The 15,105-nt window shown below is 43.2% G+C and overlaps 1 protein-coding gene across 1 annotated transcript in view; it reads left to right on the plus strand.

Moving 5' to 3' along the window:
• The window catches only part of GRPR (gastrin releasing peptide receptor), a 57,359-nt gene extending 46,886 nt beyond the window's left edge, over window positions 1-10,473 (plus strand). The window contains exons 4-7 of the transcript XR_001302557.2: window positions 2,058-2,188; window positions 4,644-4,871; window positions 8,660-8,792; window positions 9,022-10,473. The gene's annotated coding sequence lies outside the window, so the exon portion shown is untranslated. The remainder of the gene's footprint in view (window positions 1-2,057; window positions 2,189-4,643; window positions 4,872-8,659; window positions 8,793-9,021) is intronic.

The raw sequence follows: 15,105 nt of genomic DNA on the forward strand, positions 1-15,105 counted from the left end.
ACTCTCTGCCCTCTCTGAGCTCACGTTCTAGAAGATATGATTATTTTCCTTTTTTTTCCCCCAAATTTAATTCATTCCCAGAGCCACATAACGCCGTGGAAGGACTCACATAATTTTATGGTCTTTTAAAAGGATCATTTTAATGGATAGTAAAACCTTACACATTCCACACCTCATTAATTCCCAGACAAGCTTGAAAATTTTGGTATAATCTGGGATTTCAGTGTTCAAAGTACGTTTTTATGAATCCAGATTTTTCATTGCTTCGCTTCAATTTGAGCTGTTGATATTCATGTATCAATATTAACCATGTACAACATAAAGAAAGTAAAACTGATTTTCTTTTTAAAAAACGTGTTTCTGTAATTTGGGCTTAACTAATTCAAACACGACCTTTTTGCATCTGAGTTAGCAGGATTTGGGGGTAATAAAATTTGTTGAAATGGTCAATTTGGTGAGTTGTAAAAATACTTGGCACAGACTTCTTCAATGTCATTTTCTGTTTTGTTTTAAATGTTAGACTCATATTTTGTAAATTATAATTGTACTTGTTACTATTAGCTGTAAATATTTATTGCATTAAAAATGTGCTCTGTATTAAATAACGCAGAACAAGTTCCAGGTGTGGTACTTAGTATAAATAATGTCATGGCTTGGCTTTGCCTAGACTCCTTAGAGTAATGAATTATTTATAAGAAATTCACAATAATAATATGAATGATTCAGATCCTTTTAAATGTGCAAAACTTAACTGTGTGACCATGTAAAATTCTTTCTATGAAGCGTGTTCATTGATTGTACTCTTATTTTTCAAGAAATGTTGCCAGTGCTTCTGTCAGGTTGTGCCTGGTCTGTACGGCATTAAGTCAAATCCTGTGTAGTGAGCTGAATATTCAGGTCACGGAAGATTAGAAATGTGTTTTATTTCGTAATATAATAAAGTGTACTTTATGAAATGAACAGATGCATGAATGCAGTGTTCAATAAAAACGTGGCTGTTGCATGAATGTGGTCTGTGGCTATGTGCCCTGTAGTTCCTTGGTTCCAGAACCATCCACATCAGAATCACCCAGGTTGCTTGTTGCAAAATGCCTGTTCCCCAGTTCAACCCCTACTGTCTCTGGAACATCTGAGGGTGTGGCCAAAAATCTGCCTTTTTTTTCTTTTTTTTCTTTTTTTGTCTTTTAGGCTCGCACTGGTGGCATATGGAGGTTCCCAGGCTAGGGTTCGAATTGGAGCTAGAGCCACTGGCCTATGCCGCAGCCACAGCCAATGCCAGATCCGAGCCGTGTCTGCGACCTACACCATGGCTCACGGCAACCCCGGATCCTTAACCCCCTGAGCGAGGCCAGGGATCAACCCTGCATCCTCATGGACGCTAGTCAGGTTTGTTTCTGCTGAGCCATGACAGGAACTCCAAAATCTGCATTTTAAAGCACTAGAAGATTCCTAGGAACACGAGAATTTTGTTTTATTAAACTTTTAAAATATATATATTTAACTTTTGAATAAGTAAGCCATTCTCGTGATTCAAAATTGAAAGCACAGAAAGGTACTGAGTGAAAAGATACTAGGCTGCCGCGGTCCCCTGTCTTCAACATCCATTGCCACTTCCCTCCAAAGGGCAGCCATTGTTAGCAGTTTCTTACATGTGTATACCATTATTTATGCATATGCAAGTAAATACAGATATTGTCTGTATCCCACCACCACCTTACAGAAATGGTAGCATATTATATGCATTGTTTTCCTCCTTGCTTGGTTCACTACACACTGTATCTTAGAGATCTTTCCATACCATTATGTAAAGTTCTTGCTCATTCTTTTTTATATCTGCATAGTGTCTCCTGATTTATTTATCCAGTCTGCCACAGATGAACATCTAGGCTGTTTCCAATATTTTGCTATTATAAACATTGCTGCAACGAACAATTGCATGTATAAGTTCATGCACGAGCAAGTGTTCCTAGAGAAAAAAAATCCTAAACGTGGAACTGGGGGACCGAAGACCATATACCTCAATAATTTTGACAGTTATTCCACATTTCTCTCTTTAGGGCTCGAATACCAAAGTTTGAGAGCCTCTGCTTTCTGGGATAATCCTAATCATCCGAGAGCAGGAAAGCAGCAAAGAGACGACACAACAACTGGCTGTCAATGGGAGCTGTCCATGCTCCCTGCGCCCTAGGTGAGAAGGGGTAACAGGCATGCCCAGCGGATACAGTCAGCACATTCCCAGAGGGGCACACTGCCAGCCAGGCCAAGGGGGCTCCAGAGTGTGGGGGTGCTTGTAGCCACCACCCCGGGGTCATCTTGGGAGTCAGCTCTCTGTTCCCCAGATGTAGCACCACTTCTCCTGCCAGGCACCCCACCCCCCTAACATACACCATATACATACAGTCGGCAGTTAAATTGTCAACGCTCCCTGAAAGGGTCAGTGCTTTAAACAGCTAAAAGTGATCATTCATGATTGAGCCTGAACTAGACCCTGTATCTCTAGCTTTCCTGGGTTCGATGGGACGATGGGGCAACTCAAATCTTTGAGGCACCCGGGACATAGACCTCCAAACTGATACTTAAGAATCATCCATGTTAATTGCTCAGAGCCCCAGCCAAAGCCCAGGTGATTTTTCCTCTTAGAAACTCTGAACTTTCTCTTTGTAAGCACGCTGCTACCATGTCAGAAAAGAAAGCTTTATTAAGGCACAGATTGTAGTACTGAGAATTTAATATTCCCTTAGAGTCATGGATTATTAGAGTTGGAAGACACCCCAGAGAATGCCCAGACCAAACCCCACATTTCGCAAACGAGGAAGTTAAGGGAAAGTGTCATGATTTGCGTTTGCACACAGTCATCAGGCTTTGTGAAAATGAAAACGAGTTGGCTCAGAATTGCTCAGGCCCTCCTGCGAGAGGGAAGGTGAATCACGCAGGACCATCTTGTAACACACCAGGCGGGAACTTTCCTGTTTACTGGGTTCTACAGGAATAAACAATGGCTTCTAAGACAAGAGAGATGGCGTAACAGCAAGAAAACGACACAAAGGCAGGAGTCCTGTCCCTTGAGCATGCACTGAACTATGTTCAGAACATAAACATGAACTTCTAAAAGCACAGCCCCCTTCCCAGAGCCAAGTTCAAGGAGGTCAAGCATTTTGCTCCAGATCACTTGTCAAGTCTGACATCTCCCCCGTGTATTTCCCAGTGGCTCTCCCACCTCGAGGGCTCCTCAGAGGGACCAGGCTAGCTCTGACTCACCAGTGTGCACGCATCCACTCTTGTGAAGGTCTCTACGCTATGGCTACTTTGGGTATCGTCCGTGGGTCAGCAGTGTCGCCATCATCTGGTAGCTATTTGAAAAATCCAGACTCATGCCTGGCCTCACACCTAGGGTATGGGAATTTTAGCACCTCCCTGAGCGAATCCTATGCATATTCAATTTGTGACCAACCACGGGCGGTTGTGTGTGAAGAAATCCAGATTGGGTTTGACACTTTTTCTACGCCATCTGGTGATGTCTACATATTTCCCTAAAGCTTCTGGGTTGAGGGCCTTGGAATCCCTTTCCTTATGTGGCCTGTGTTCACATTTTTAGTCGTTTGGACCTAACTTTGTCTCTCCTGAGTGGCCAGGTCCCCCAGTGTCCCATCCCTGCTCTTTAAGAACTGGGAGTATATGAGTTCAGGACATCAGTCCTGCAGGACTGACCACCCTTATGGACCTATAGTCATCTTAGAACTCCCCACAGAGTTGACTGTTTTTCCTTCCTGTGGTATGCAAATGAGGTCAACCAGCAGTGGCCATTGTCTGTGGTACTCAAGTCATTCCTTGCCTGGAAAGACCAATTTTACCTGCTAGCAACTAATGGGACATGCCACACTTCCCAAGTTCCCATGAGAAACCTTCATCCAAAAGAAGAAAAGCTGTATCTGCTTGTTGCTTAATGTTTCTTTGAAAGAACTGAGAGCTATCTGTCCATGAATGCCACCTCAAAGAAGGTATTGCGTTTCTGATTAGATCCTACTGTTTCAGTTTTATCTAGGTCAAAATAGGTTGTTAAAAGTCCAGTGTACCCACCTTCCCAGAAGCAGAATCCTGATGGCTGGCAAAACCTTCTGCGGTGTTCCTTTAAAGCAGGGAGTGCAGTTCTGTGTGAACAAATGAAAAAGAAAAACATCTCACAGGCCAAGAGCTAAAACCATTTGGGTTCTATCAATACTGTGACAAGAAAGAAGCGGCATTGCCCCTGTTCTGGTCTCTAGGTCTCTTGAAGTTTCTTGAAGTTTCTGCCTTGTTGCACATTTTAAGAGAACATAGAAAGGGGTGACTCCAAATCATGCAGATGCCTAGTAATGAAGACCAGCCCCCTTTTGATGCCAGCTGATGATTTATATTTAAAACCAAATCGCTCTCTCTCGAGATCCTTCACCTCTTTTTGTGTCCCCTTTGACTTTTAATAGCCATCACAACTACCCCAGTCATTGAGACTCAAAACCTTACCATCATCTCTGGCTCCATCCATTCAGCATCACCCACATCCAACTAGCCCCCAGCCTCAGCAAATGACCATCCAAAAGGTCTCAGGTAGAAGCCATTTTCCTAAGGCTCTACTCATCCAGTGCAAAAATACTTTTCACCCACAGGTCAACAGCTGCTGGGCTGACCAAGTGCCTCCCGCAGCCTCAACGTCTGCTCCAGGACCCTGTATTTTCCATGACCCAGAAACTAGAGGATCAGGCTCCCAGAGCAGGGGGTCTCTGGGGCTGGATAGTGGCGGCCATTCTGATGGGTTTGGTACCCAGGTCATGCCCAAGATGTTAGAATTTTGACCCTCAGCCCTGAATCTGCCCAGCCACATGTCACTGCCCTAGGTAAGATATGCTCCTTGTTTTGCTTAAACGCTAACAAATAGTTCCTAAGAGGCTCTTATTTATTATCGATGTCTCACATTTCTTCTCAATTCTTCTTCCTTATGTGCGCCTCTGATCATGTTGCTCTCATGCCCATGTTCTGTTACTGTTTCTTTTCCCAGGGCAAAATCCCACGTCTCTGGCCTGAATGGCAACTCCCTACTTCCCAAGCTTATCTCCCATGTGCTCCCCTTCCCCCTGCACCTAGAGAGTTCTTCCATCCACACCTTGCTCCTGAGTGGTCCCTGGCACCTCCTTAGCCTTATGCTTGCCAGCCTGGGCTGCCCTTAGAATCACCAGGGGAGCTTGACAAAATCCTGATGATGCCCCGCCCCAGAACAGCCGAGTCAGAATCTCTAGGAGGGAAGAACGAGGCATCTGCATTCCAGACTCCCCAAGTGATCACGCTGATCAGACGAGGTTGAGGACGGCTCTCTTGGATCCACTCCATTCCTCAAAGCTCAGCTCCCACGTCTTCTCGCTGAGAAGCCCTCCTGCTGTCCTGTGCTCCCACAGCCCTTTCTCTGTGGGTTCCAGCCTTTACCATATCCTGCTTTGAATTACATTTACTTATGTGAATGCTGGTCTCTCCTGGTAGATCAGGGATTGGCAAACATTTTCTGCAAAAACAGGCAGCGAGCTCGATTCGGCCAGAAAGCCGTTGTTGCTGGCCCCTGTGTGAGACTAACAGTGCTTGAGGGGCAGGAGTCTTTTCTTCCTTCCTTCTTTCTCCCCCCCCCCCTTTCTCCTCCTCCTTCTCCCCCTCTACCTCTATCCCAAGTGTCCATGGCAGTGCCTGAATCAATGAGAGAAACAAACAAAAATCCTCTGTGCAGCTCTATGTGGTCAGTCTCTCGAAACCACAGCCTAGAGCATGAGCAGGCAAATCGAATCAGAAAGAGTCAGAGTTTGGAGTTCCTGTCTCGGCTCAGCGGAAACGAATCTGACCAGCATCCATGAGGACGCAGGTTGGATCCCTGGCCTCGCTCAGTGGGTTAAGGATCTGGCATTGCCATGAGCTATGGTGTAGGTCGAAGACGCAGCTTGGATCTGGCGTTGCTGTGGCTGTGATGTAGGCCAGCAGCTGTAGCTCTGATTCGACCCCCAGCCTGGGAACCTCCATATGTCATGGGGGCGGCCCTAAAAGGACACACACACACAAAAGAGTCAGAGTTCACCCATTCTGCTTTTTAGGCAAATATTAATATTTACCTTACTTATTCTCTATATAACTGTCAAACAAACAATTCTATCTGCAGTGCGCAGAGTCGCTCACTGACAGTGAGAATGCATTTCCCATGCCAGGGCTAACTTCCAGCTGCACATGGACTCTCTCCTACTGTGCTGTGAGCTGGAGAGCATCTCGAGATGGTTAGTAAGGTGCAAGCATCTGCAGAGAGGTCAGTGTCTATAAGAGGCAGCTGTCCAATTTGGAAACCCAGACTGGAAAAGTAATCTGATTAGCAGTACCAACTAATATTGAGCTAATCCCCCCCCTTATTAAAAAATCAAAACAAAACAAAACAAAAAAACCTATGCTCCCTCTAGACACAAGTGAAAGGAACCAGGGCACCCTGGTCTGTGAGAGCCCCTTAAAATGGGTGGCCACATTTCTTATATGGTGTCATAGTTCACTCAGCCTACTCTAACAAAAATACCATTGACAGGTAGTTTATAAACAACAGAAATTTGTTTCTCACAGTTCTGGAGGCTGAGAAGTCCAAGATCAAGGTGCCTGCAGATTCCATGTCTGGGGAGAGAGCCCGCTTCCTGGTTCAGAGGCAGGGCCTTCTTGCTATGTCCTCACACAGTGGAGGGGACAGGGAGCTTCCTTGGGCTACTTTTATAAGGGACTCCACCCTCGTGACCTAGTTACCTCCCAGTGCCCCCCCCCCCAATAACATCACCTTGGAGGCTAGGATTTCAACATATGAATTTGGATGGGGTGGGGTGACAGAAACCTTTGTCCACTGCAAAGGAGTTCTTTTTTTTTTTTTTTTTTTTTTTTTTTTGTCTTTTTAGGGCCACACTTGCAGCATATGGAAGTTCCCAGGCTGGGGGTCGAATAGAAGCTACAGCTGCTGGCCTACACCACAGCCACAGCAACTCCAGATCCAAGCTGTATCTGTGACCTGCACCACAGCTCACGGCAATGCTGGATCTTTAACCCACTGAGTGATGCCAGGGATCCAAACTGCATCCTCATGGATACTGTTTGGGTTCATCACCATTGAGCCAACAAGGGAACTCCCCGGAGTTCATTTTAATTAGGAAATGTGCTGGTGAAAGATGTGCAAAGTCAAAAGTAAACTTTCTCATGCACACTCCCCGAGTGTGCATTTAAAATAAAACTACTCTCAAAATAAAAAAAAATAAAATAAAAAGTAAATACAAAAAAAAAGAATAAAATAAAACTACTCTCACACTATCCCACTCATCCCAGCCTTGCACCTCTTAATTCCCTTTTCTTCTCCCTACTCCAAAATGTATCTCAGGCAGTAAGAAGAACGACTGTGTACAAACTACTGGACTGGAATACACAGCCAGAACCAAAAGGATACCAAAATAAATGAGTATGGATAAAGAAAAAAAAAGCATAATATCTGGTGACCGCACGATCATTTACATATGCAATGTCAGATTACCTCAAAACAACGAAAGCTCATAAAATCTTGAAGCTCTGCCCTTTCCCTGTAGAGTTAATATGTTAGAACTGAAGTTACATAAGAGGCTAAGTGTGCCTGGTAAAGAGAGGGAACAGGTCAGTTGGCTTTTTCTCTGACACCATGACACCTGTTCTGGGCCTCTTGCCTTGAGCTATGGCTTCCTCATCTCATAACTCCAGGACAGAGGACAATTTTTGGCAAAGTTTACAGCAAGAGAAATTGCTTAAGAGTTTGCAGGGATGTGGCATCTCCCAGGAAGCCTTTAATGAAGAAGCCAGGAGCCAAAATGAGGACCCCCATGTAGGAGGACTGGGGAGACCAACAGCCCAGAATATAGATAATCCACGAAGGCCAGCCTATGCTCTGAGACCTACAAGATCCAGGCCAGCCTGTGAGGCTGAGCAGCCCCTCACTTACCCTTCAGGAACCCCAGGATCAGGAGGGCCTTGATCTAAGAGGGGTGACCTTGGGTCAGTAGAGGGAGGAGGGTGAGCCTCTGAACAGACATAAGGGTGAGAATCCAGCATGAGGAACGAGGGAAGGACTCAGCCAGAACAGTGGGGTCCCATACAGCCCTGCCCTGGCTGTCCCCTATGGAGGTCTGGGACAGCCATGACTGGATTTGGGTCACCCTGACTTCCAACTCCGTGGTTCCAGGAAGGCGAGGCTCTTGATTGGAGGGGAGCAGCCCCAGGTCAGCTGAAGTGGCATCCCAAGAACAGGTCTGACACCACAGTGCTTGGGGTCAAGGTGCGGACAGTGAATGTGGAGTGGGGAAACCATCCCCCCAGAACATAGCAGGCCCCACAAGTCTCCTCCTCTCACCCCAGATGGCCTCCCTGGGAGGCCCAAGAAAGAGTGGTCAGGTCAGGGGGAGGAGCCCCCGGTTTCCACCAAGAGGGTCACAGGTTCAAGCAGAATCAAGGTTAGCACTCAGTGACATGAGGAGACCCCAACCAGCAGAGAGGGATTGGAGAATCTTGGGCTAAGTAGAGGCTCCAGTTTTGCAGAGGGGGGAGTTTTATCCCCACTTGATGCCCCAGTTAGGACCCCAAGTACTAATGAGATGATTTTTCCCCAAAGAAGGGCACTTCCCAGAGTCCCACCACTGTTTTTGGCCTTGGGAGACCTGAGGCAGGTGCAACCAGATGTGTCAAACCCAACATCCTAGGGATTCATGGAAGTGAGGACCTTGGTTGGAGGCTGATGGACCCAGGTCAGTAGAGGGGGGAGTCCCGGGCTTTGATACACATAGGTGGGGCCCCAAACAGTCCTTCCCCAGCTGTTAGCCCTCAGAGTCCCCATACAGCATTGAATGGAGGTGGTTCACCCTGATTTTCTCCTCGGGGAATCCCAAACGGGGTGGAGGGGGGGCTTGGTCTGCTGGGTATGGACTCAGGAAAGTGGAAGGTAGGTAAAATATCTTAGTATCCTTTGGCCCTTAGGTTCTCCAAGGATCAAGAACTCTTAATCATAATACTAGCAGGGAAAAACAGAAGCTTGACAAGATCAGGAGTGCCTTTCTTTTCTAGGGTAAGATTAATAAACACCGTTAGAAATCTCAAGATATCAATGCATTGAGGTTATGCAGAGGGATTTTGACATCTCTCTTTTTTTAAACCTTGAAATCTATATTGCATATAGAAAAGGATAATTATGTGACCACCTGTGTTCCCACACATAGCTTAAAAAATAGAACATGGGAGTTCCCATATGGCTCAGTGGTAATGAACCCAACTAGTATCCATGAGGATACGGGTTTGATCCCTGGCCTTGCTCAGTGGGTTAAGGATCCTGAGTTGCTGTGGCTGTGGCTTAGGCCAGCGACTGCAACTCCAATTTAACCCCTAGCCTGGGAACTTCCATATGCTGCAGGTGCAGCCCTAAAAAGCCAAAAAAAAAAAAAAAAAAAAAAGCAGCACACAGCCAGTACCTCAACAACCCCCAGTGGCCCTTCCCCATCGTCAGACCCCTTCCCACCGGCTATGGATTGAATGACTCTGCCCTCCAAAATGCATGTGTTGAAGCCCAGGTGTCATGGTGTTTGGAGGTGGGGCCTTTGGGGGAAGTAATTAGGTCTTGGGGGTGGAGCCCTGATGAAGGCTCCTTAAGAGAAGAGGAAGAGCACTAACCTCTCTCCATTTTGTGAGGACCAACGAGAATTCAGCCATCAACAAGCCAGAAAGAGGGCCCCCACCAAGAACCAAATCTGCTTCCACCTTGATCTTGGACCTCCAGAACTGTGGGAATTAAATGTTTGTCGTTGAAGTGCCCTAGTCCAAGGTAATTTGTTATACCCTACCCCAGAGGTAACTACTACTCGTGTTACTTGTTTTCTTTGCTTTTCTCCAACTTTGAATGTATCCCTGAACGATCTAATCCTTCATCAGTTTTGCCTGCTTTGGAACTTTATACAAATGGCACTCCGTTGGAGGTAATCACCTGGGACATGCTTTCTTGCCTCTACTGTGTTTGTGATATTCACCTGGATCGGAGTATGTGCTTCTAGTTTGTTCATTCTCATAGCTGTACCTCATTCTGTTTTGGGCCAGTCTCAGCCTATCAATAACCAATGCTGTGGTTGGACTGGCCCTTGTGGTTCTTATTATGATTATAAGATGCCCTTCAGCAATAACCACCAGGAAACTCTGAAAAAATAAAGGTCTATTACTTAGAAGATCTGGAAATTACACAGCACACCTGGAGTCACACAACAAGGTCATGGGTAGAGAGAGAGGGAGGGAGAGAAAACACTGGCCTGGGGTTGTATTTTTATTAGGGTCAAGATGGGAACCCTGGGGTTTTGAGGGCTCAGTCTTTATTGCTGATTTCCAAACCTAAGAGGGGGGAATTTAAAGCACATGAAGAAAAAAAAAAAAAAAAAAAAAAAAAAAAAAGGCAGCCCAAACAGGTCCGTTTTTGAAATCAACCAAGATCTTTAAACCACGGGAACATGGGGAGCAGTGGGGGGCTGGGCCCTTATCGAGGCCTGTGGCTGGTCATGAGTCTGAGGTAGTCCTCTTTGGGGTGAGCCTATCAAAGCCTCAGGCAGGCCCTTGCAGTATAAAAAGTCAAGCCAACTGTCAGGGCCTAAACTGCGCCGTCCGTCGTCTAGCTATGCCACCATGGATTTATCTCCTTCACTTGGGTTAATACTTGAGTTGTTTCATGCTGCCATGAATATTTGTGTAGATGTCCTCTGGTTCACCTGTGCAAAAGTGTTTCTCTGTGAGTTTCGTGTTTGGTAGTGGCATTACTGGTCGTGCGCAAGTTCAACTTGACTAGCCTAACTCTTTCCAAAGTGGTAGTATTCATTGTCACCACAGGGGACATGTCGGTCTCTGTTTTTCACCAGTGTTTGGTAGTTTTCCGCTCTTGAATGTTGGGTTCCTTCGCTGTGTGATGATGTCTCATTGGGGCTTTAGTGTGCATTTCTCTCTTTGCTAATGAGGTTGGTGGCCTTTCTAGATACTCATTTCTCACTTGGATATTCTCTCATGAAATGTCTGTTGAAATTCTGTCCTCACTTTTCAGGTAGGTTATTTCCTTATTGATTTTTATATGAGTTCTTTATATATTCTGGATATAATCCTCACACAGTTAATATGTTCTATAAATATCATCTGACACTATAGGACTTGTGTTTTCTTTCTTTTTCTTTTTTCTCTTTTTTGCCATTTCTTGGGCCGCTCCCGCGGCATTTGGAGGTTCCCAGGCTAGGGGTCGAATCGGAGCTGTAGCCACCGGCCTACACCAGAGCCACAGCAACGCGGGATCCGAGCCGCATCTGCGACCCACAGCACAGCTCACAGCAATGCCAGAACCTTAACCCACTCAGTGAAGACAGGGATCGAACCCGAAACCTCATGGTTCCTAATCGGATTCCTTAACCACTGAACCACGATGGGAACTCCAGGACTTGTTTTTTCATCATTTTTATGGTGAGTTTTAAAGAAGTCTTTGATTTTAAGGAATTCTCTCCAGTCAATCATTGCCTTCCTTAAAATGTTGTGGGTTTTACGTCTTGTTGAAGAAATCCTGCCCTACTTTGATGATAAAATATTCTCTTGTTTGTTCTTCTGAAGCTTTGTTATTTTACGTTTTGTGTTATTTCTTTAATTCAACTGGCATGAATCTTTGAGAAAGTTGTGAAAATGTAACTTTTCTATTTTATCCATATTGAGTATCAGTGAAAAATTCATCCTCTCCGCAATGATGTGTGCTTCCGGTCATGTACTAAGAGTTCATATATTAGTGTATATAGGGGTTCTGTGTTGTTTCATTTGTTTATTGTTTATCCTTGAGCCAACATACATTGTTTTAATCATTTATAGCTTTATAAGAATCGTGGTATCTAGGAGGTAAGTCCTTCCATTTTATTCTTCTTCAAAAGTTTCTTTTTACTTCTTTGGCCTTTATACTCTTTGACATAAATTTTATTTTAATTTCGTTTTAATATTGAACTTGCTTTTGTTGGAAGTAGATCACTCTAAGTTGTTAATTTTTTTCCAAATGATTTTTATTTTTTCCGTTACAGCTGGTTGCACATAAATTTTAGAGTTGGTCTGTCAATTCCCAAAATTGTGGGAGTTTTGATTGCCATGAAGTGTAACTATAGATCCGTTTGAGACTTTATGCCTTGACAATACTGAGTCTTCTAATCCATGTCTATGGTATATTTCTCTAATAATTTGTCTTCTTGAGTACTTTTCATTAACATTTTATACTTTACTCCACAGTATTTGTTAGACTTAGAAGCACTTTTTTTTCTTGAGCTATAGTTGATTTACAATGTAGTGTTAATTTCTGCCTTACAGCAAATGATTCAGTTGTACAAATACACATATCCATTGTTTTTCAGATTCTCTTGCCATTTAGGTTATCGTAGAATATTGAGTGAGTCCCCTGTGCTATACAGCAGGTCACGTTGACCATCCACTCCACATATAAAGCTGCGTGTATGCAAAATTATACATGCATACATATGTATTTTTTATTCTTTTCCATTATGGTTTATCATGAGCCATTGAATAGGGTTCTCTGTGCTGTCCAGAAGGACCTCGTTGTATATCCCTTCCGTGTGAAATGGCTTACATCTGCTAATCCCAACCTTCCACTCCATCTCTCCCAACCTCCTCCCCTTTGCCAACCACAAGTCTGTTCTCCTTGTCTGTGAGTCTGTTTCTGTTTTGTAGATGAGTTCATTTGTTTCATATTTTAGATGCCAGATATACGTGACAGAACATGGTATTTGTCTTTCTCTTTCTGACTGACTTCACTTAGGATAATGATCTCTAGTTCTATCCATGTGGCTGCAAATGGCATTATTTTAATCTGTTATGGCTGAGTGGTATTCCATGATATATATGTATGTACTACATTTTCTGTGTCCATTTATCCGTTGATGGACATTTAGGACAATAGTGCTGCTATGAACATAGGGGTACATGTATCTTTTTGAATTACAGTTTGGTTCGGATATATGCCCAGGAGAGGGATTGCTGGATCACATGGTAGTTCCTTCTTTAGTTTTCTGAGGTACCTCCATACTGTTCTCCATGGTCGTTGCACCAATTTATATTCCCACTAACAGTGTAGGAGGGTTCCCTTTTCCCCACACCCTCTCCAGCATTTGTTACTTGTTGTCTTGTTAATGATGGCCATTCTGACTGGTGTGAGTCGGTACCTTGTTGTAGTTTTGATGTGCATTTCTGTAATAATTAGCAATGTTGAGCATCTTTTTGTGTGACTATTGGCCATCCGTACATCTTCTTTGGAGAAATGTCTAGTTAGGTCTTCTGCCCATTTTTCAATTGGGTTGTTTGTGTTTTTTATTTGTTATTGAGTTGTAGGAGCTGTTTGTGTATTTTGAAAATTAAGCCCTTGTCGCTCATTTCGTTTGCAAATATTTTCTCCCATTTTGTAGGTTGTCATTTTGTTTTGTTTATGATTTCCTTCACTATCAAAAATCTTGTAAGTTTGATTAGGTCCCATGTGTTCTTTTTTGTTTTTATTTCTATCGCCTTGTGATACTGACCTAAGAAAACATTGGTATGATTTATGTCAAAGAGGCACATGTATTTTTGATGTTATTGTACATCCCATTCCCTCCCAAATTTTTAAGTGATAAAAAGAAATATTTTATGTATACATATATAATCAAGTAATCTTATTAAATTCTCTTACTACTTTTCATTTATATGTACATGGTTTAGCCTTTTTAAAAAAACATAATCACATGCCCTGTAAGTAATGATATTTTGTAATGTAATGATATTTTTTTTCTTCCTTTGCAATTTTTCCTTATGTTTCTTTCTTTCTTTTTTGTCTTTTGAGGGCTGCAACTGCAGTATATGGAGGTTCCCAGGCTAGGGGTTGAATCAGAGCTGTGACTGCTGGCAGCCTACGCTACAGCCACAGCAATACAGGGTCAGAGCCATGTCTGTGACCTACACCACAGCTCACAGCAACGTCAGATCCTTAACCCACTGAGTGAAGCCAGGGATCGAACCTGTGTCCTCATGGATACTAGTCAGATGAGTTTCTGCTGAGCCACAATAGGAAATCCTTATGTTTCTTTGTCATGCCCTACAGCACTGACCAGAACATCAACATGATCTTTAATGAAAGTGATGAAGGGCCCTCACCTTGTATCTGAACATCGGAGGGAAGGCTTTCAGGATGTCTCCATTGACTATGATGTTTGCTGTAGCTTTTTGTATTAGCTTAAGTGATATAAAAATTGATGACATTTGACCGTTTCATACATTTTAACATCATAGGTGCTCTTAGCAGGTTAAGGTAGTTTCCTCCTATTCTGATGAGTTTTTAAAGGTTTGAGATAATTTTTTATAATACGGATGATGCTTTTTTTTTCTTTTAAATGCTTTTCCTGCATCTTCTGAGTTAGGATATTTGCATGTTTTCTTGTTAGTGATTGATTTCTAAATACTAAAACAATCTTTTATTTCTGGATTAAACTCTTGTTTAATATTTTACTTCTTGTAAAAAAGGATCAAACATGCATCCTCATGGATACCAGTCGGGTTTGTTACTGCTGAGCCATGATGGGAACTCCTCTTGTGACTTTATTAAACTACGTGTTCAAATGTTACCTGTGCCGGTTTGCTCTCTCTTTGCCATGTGTAATTCTGATTAGATGTATGTTACTGTTCTCATGCTATTATTTTACATTTTATCCTCTTTCACATTTTCTTTGTGTTTGTCTTTCTCTGATGCATTCTGGTTAATTCCTTCAGATAAATTTTCCAGTTTATTAGTTTTTTCTACAACTATGTGTGATTTCTATTGAAGTCCTCTTTTGAGTTATTCACTTTTAGCTTCTATAAGCTCTGTTTCAAATCTTCATGGCCATTTTTCATAACTTCTTGCCCCTGCATGTATTTTTTAAATTATTCATAATTTATTTAAATATAGTAATCATTAGCTATTTTATATTCTGTGGGTAATAAGTAAGATCTTCATAAGTCTGTTTCTCTTTGCTCTTATTTTTTTCTGCTAATTCTCAC

This window comes from Sus scrofa, chromosome X (assembly GCF_000003025.6).
Source record: "Sus scrofa isolate TJ Tabasco breed Duroc chromosome X, Sscrofa11.1, whole genome shotgun sequence".
Taxonomy (NCBI): domain Eukaryota; kingdom Metazoa; phylum Chordata; class Mammalia; order Artiodactyla; family Suidae; genus Sus; species Sus scrofa.